Below are 6,000 nucleotides of genomic sequence, written 5' to 3' on the forward strand. Positions count from 1 at the left end.
AATGTATATTGCTGTGTATAAGACTTGTGTATTGAAACAAAGCTTGGTAGGCATGATTGGCATCATGCCCAGAGGGTACCTGAGCAGTTTGGGGAGAGCGCCACCTTGTGGTCAAAGAAATTAAAAGCCTTAGCCTCTTACTTGTCTGACATTTATATAATGATGTTTTTGTTGTTCCTCCTAATTCGTTTATATCTTTGCTACATTTGACTAGAGGGACCATGCACATTTGACGTCGGACCATGCACAAAAGTTATTGAAACTTTTCAAAGTCAAGAATCAACAGCAAATAGGAAAAGATGTATCTTCATAACACTGTCATATGGACACAAATTAGTTGTTTGGAGGTTTGTTTTAACATTGTTACAAATTGGCCCAAAATCTGCTTCTGTACTGTACAGATTTCCTCTGGCTTGCAGAGTATGATGGTGTTTCCATGTCTCCCATCTGCCAAATTGGATTTTGATGAAAACTGTTCTCCTTGCACAAATGTTGTCCAATTCTTTCCAAATTTGGCTCAGAGGATCTTCAGACCACACCGGACATCACATTTATTTGTTGTATTCAGAATGATCTGGCTGTTGCAGCAACAGAATTTTCTTAATTTAAGAATTAACCGGTTGTCCATTAATCTGAATATAAGGGTTGTTTAAGGGATTTTATTATTATAGCAATTTAACGCCTTTTTATTTTGTGCTTTGTACAGTAAATACATGTAATGTTATGTGTCAGTAAAGATGATTAAATACATATATATACTTAAAAAACGCAATGTAAATAAGCCTGCTGTTACCTGTTCTTTGAAAGCAGTGGATCATATATTAGGTAGGCTACATGTGACAGAATGCATGACACATTGCCAGCTCAGTGTAGCTCCACAGCGGTCTTCCAACCACACAGAGCAAGACCTCCTCAGTCCGTGGTGGTCTGGGGCATCACATGTTGACAAAGAGGGTCGAGAGGGACAAGTGGAGCACGCTGAGCTCATGTCGCAGATGAGCCTGTTAATCTGCAGTGTTAATTGCATCTCATCAGACCTTGCCGGCTCTGTGTGAGTCTGAAGGAGTTTGATGTGAGCGCTGACAACTCTAATTATTCAGTAAACCCCCCAAAATATGACTGTTATAATTACAGTAGATAACGAGTGAGTTTAAGTGGGTATGTCTTGCGAGCGTGGTGAATGGGTGATGCTGTCAGTGTAATTGTGAGACAGCTCACCCCCATTCTCATCGTTGTTCTTGTCAGCCTTTCTGCACTTTAATGGCAACCTCTTTGACCCACTGTTAGCTCATTGAGGTCTGAGGGGACGTTGCATCAGATTAGCGAAAAAGATTTAAATGTTCAATTGCGTAGCTGGTGTTTTGCTGGTTTATATAAAAAGAATTACAGCAAAATAAAAAAAATTTCCAGTCGGCTTTAAAACCCATGTAACAAAAAAAACATTCATTGGTTTTGTTATTGTCAAATTATAACAGGCATGAGTAGAAAGCCAACCCCTTGATCTTTTCTACAGATTTCTCCCTCTACCCACCTGGTTGTTATTTTATAAAATGACCAGCCTTGGATGCAGATTAAATATCCCTGTGAAGTCAAGACCACAATGTCCTAATGCGCACTGACGATCAGAAAATTACTAGCTTGCCATGAGTGCCACTCTGTAATGCATTTCAGAACAAGACATGTAAATAAAAGAAGGGCAAAGATTTATTGTTCTGGAGAGATGAATGATTGACAGAGAGGGGCCAGAACAGACTTTGTCACATTTATGGAAGACTTGATTTATGGACCTGGAAAAGGATTTTACCAAGTTAAAAACAGATGCCTGTATACCAGGGTATAAAACATACCATAGTATCACCCTATTTTTGGACATCATGGTAATACCATGGTTTTGGAACCCTTTACAAAAACTGTGGTGGTACCATGGTACAGTGATGGTGTCAGATGGTAATACTATGGTACGTTGACATATACTATGGTAGTGAAATTTATGTACTATGGTACTTTATGGTATTTCTAAGAATACCACAGTACATGCTCAAAATACTTTTGTGATTTTTATGATATATATCATGTTAATACCATAGTTTTTGGACATTTGTCATGCTAATACTAGTATCATTTTACTATTATCTATATACTATTATAGTATTTATAATAGTATATAGAACGCCACTCTCTCGTGTATGCAGTACGTACGACAGTTAGTGCAATTTTGAGATTACAGTTTGTAAAGTTTTAAATATGGATATTTTTCTTACAAAAATGCATAGATTCACTTCAGAAGGCCTTTATTAACCCCCCGGAGCCGTGTGGAGCACTTTTTATGATGGATGGATGCACTTTTTTGGGGCTTCAAAATCTCGACCACCATTCACTGCCATTATATAGCTTGGAAGAGCCAGGACATTTATATATATATATATATATATATATATATATATATATATATATATATATATATATATATATATATATATATATATATATATATATATATATATATATATATATATATATATATATATATATATATATATATATATATATATATATATATATATATATATATATATATATATATATATATATATATAACTCCGATTGCATTTGTCTGAAAGAAGAAAGTCATATACACTTAGGATGGCTTGAGGGTGAGTAAATCATGGGGTAATTTTCATTTTTGGGTGAACTATCCCTTTAATTTATTTTTATTACAATAAATAATAGTTTTAGTTTCAGTTAATGGTAAGAGTACTAGCCAGTACTATATACCGTGCTTATACTATGGTTATGGAATATGTACTTTGCTTGCTAATATAATGTTTTTTGTTTATCAAACTACCACGGTTTTAGCATCTGTCTCCATCTCTGCCTGTACTTTTTTGTAAATGAAAAACTTGTATTTCTTTTTTAACTCTGTATGCTGTATTTTTTTATTTTATCCCTTTTCTCAGTTCACATCCGGCAAACGAGATGAACTGATAAGGAGGGAGGAGCATGGGGAATGGAAAATTAAGGAGAAAAGGTGCAGGATCAATTCAGATCCACATTTTATTACACTGGCTACAATATTAGCACAGAATGAAAAAAATATTGTGAAGTAGGGTGACTCATCCGCAGGTGACACAGTTCTGAGAGCTGCCGAGTTCTCTCAGCCATGCCTCTGTCATTAATGGGAAATATTTATACACTTTTCCCGTTTCTGAAATCACAGTGCATTGCATTTTACATAAGGCTGACAATAACTGTCAGAAAACTCATTATAGCACATATCGATGATTCATTACACCAATGATCAGCAAGCGAGACTCAAACGCACTACATTAAGCCTTTATAGACGATCTATCTGACATACAGTACCAGCCCACACAAATCTAATCTATTACTCACCGCACAAGCGATCAGAAACAAGCAAATTAAAAATTAACACATATGTCGTCGAGAACACACTAATGTGTACGAGCGTGACCGAGTTGGTGATAAAAATCTGCCGTGATACGTTTTTTAGTGTGAGCGAGAGATTTTGAGTGAGGGAAAGAGAGCAGCTGGCAAGCTGGAACATTGTGAAATGTGATGCTGAGCCATAAATGCAGAGGTCCATGCTCTTATGTTTCTGTTCCTCTCTGTAGTGTTACTAAGCAACTCACAATCTCAGCCAGCATGAGAGGGATGAGGATGCTCTGGCAGAAAATACCTGTCATTGTGTGTGTGGCGTGTGTGTACTTTGTGCCTGCGTGTGGGTGTGCTTTGCTGTGAAGCAGGTATGTGCTGTACCTTACCAGATCGATCTGATTGTGCATTCTCATTGTGCGTGCGTCGCTGCTAGTATGTGCTGAGGAACGTGTTGAGACCCAGGCTGTGAGTGGGGTTGAGTGGGAGCGTGTTTTGGCACTATGTGCTGTACTAGGGTAGCAGCTCTCCAGTGTTGGTGCATGATGGGTAGCAGCCCTCTCAGTTGCTTCAGGGCTGGCTTAGATAGCAGAAAGTAGAGTGGCGGGTTCCAGCAAGGTGCCAGACAAATCAGAAGAATGGCAGACAGCGAGGTCACCTCCCACAGCAGAGACACCTCCGTACTTGACGCCGGCAATGGGGTGGAGGAGCTGGAGGCAGGGCTTGCGGGTGAGCTGACAGAATTAAGGGATGGCGATAAAACATTGACAAACTCCAGCACGTAATAAGGCAGCCAGCTGATGGCGAACACCAGCGTGGAGCCGATGAGAAGGGCCGTGGCTTTTTTATTGCGGTGGTCTGCGGCTAGAGTGCCCCGGCAGCGGTACAGGTGTGTGATGATGAGCCCGCAATGCAGGGCAATGCAGAGTAGAGGAGCCACGTAATACACCAGAAATGCAGGAACAAGGAAGCCCAGCCAGTGACCACGGCCCACCGACCACGTGCAGCCACTGTCAAACTGGATGTATGTTACTTTAGGTAGGGCCATAGCGATGGAAACCAGCCAGATAACAGCAACTGTGCCAGCTCTGTGGGACAAACAGAGAGACAGATACAGAGAATTCAATATATTTTATGCCTCTTCATATCCTTGATGGCATTACCATAGTACTTTGAAATAATGGTATTGTGAATTAGTTAGAAAAATTTACTACTGTGGTATTTTAAATGTGTAAACACCATGGTAGTCAAAATTTATATATATTAAGATTAATATATATTTTGGATGTGCACATACACACCACCTTAATTTTTCTCTGGACATGAATTTCAGTTCCATTTCACCATCTGAAAATACAATCATTGTACCACGGTAGAGCCACAGCACTTTTGTATTCATATACCATAAGATTTAAATGGTATTCCAAGGCAATTTGTAATATTACCATAGTAAAATCATCATGATACATGTTCCAAGTCATGGTAATACACTCTTAAAAATAAAGGTGCTTCACGATGCCATAGAATAACCTTTTTGTCTAAATGGTTATATAAAGAACCTTTAACATCTGAAGAACCTTTCTGTTTCACAAAAGGTTCTTTGTGGTGAAAGAAGGTTCTTCAGATTATAAAAAGGTAAGAAAGAGATGTTTTTTTAAAGAACCTTTGACTGAATGGTTCTTTGTGGAACCAAAAATGGTTCTTTTATGGCATCGCTTGAAGAACCTTTTTTTTTTTGAAGCACCTTTATTTTTAAGACTGTACACGTTTTTGTAAATGAGAGTAACATTTATTTTTTATTATTACATTTATTAGCTACAGCATTAGAAACGCAGCAGTGACTGATTCAGTGAGTTCATTCAGTGAAGGATCCATCACACTGATTCAAATGATAACTTCCGGGTCTTTTTGGGTCTTGTATTTGTTTGGGACTTACGCTGTTATTGATTCACTAAAGTATCGACTCATAAGCATCATGTTAGATCATAGAAACCATTAACACCAATGGTCTCTATGATCTACTATCTACTATGATCTACTGTTTATGATGCTTTTGGGAAATGCAGCCCAGAGTGGTTAGTGCATCAACATCAAATTATCATATTTTCCAGTGATGGAATATTTTAAAGAAATAGGCCTATATAAAGAATTGAACTGAGAATCTGATCTGTAGGTGTTCAAGGTACTTAGATCAATACCATATTAATGTGCCATGCTAGGTATTCCCAAGGTATTTCGAAGAAAATATAGTTTTTTCCCATCTCTGTAGCATGATACTTCCTATACTTTTTATCTAAAGAGAAACATAAAATATATAAAAGATTGATCCATTTCTTTCACAAATATAACTTTTCCCCCTTTTTACAAATGTCTTTCTTTAGCTCCTTCAGATACTCACACCTGAGCAGGGGTGGCGGGGGGCCGTGTTGAAGGAGCCACTATTCGATAACGCAGCACAGAGAGGGCAGCCAGGCTGAAGATGTCCACTCCAGCGGTGAGGGAGGTCATGAAGCTCAACAACACACAAACGCCTCCTCCCAGCTGCCAGTTCTGAGAGCTAGCGCTTAGTAGCACACATGGCAGGGTGAGTAGAGCACACAGATCAGC

Source organism: Sinocyclocheilus rhinocerous, unplaced genomic scaffold (genome assembly GCF_001515625.1).
Source record: "Sinocyclocheilus rhinocerous isolate Xijiao unplaced genomic scaffold, SAMN03320098_v1.1 scaffold444, whole genome shotgun sequence".
Taxonomy (NCBI): Eukaryota; Metazoa; Chordata; class Actinopteri; order Cypriniformes; family Cyprinidae; genus Sinocyclocheilus; species Sinocyclocheilus rhinocerous.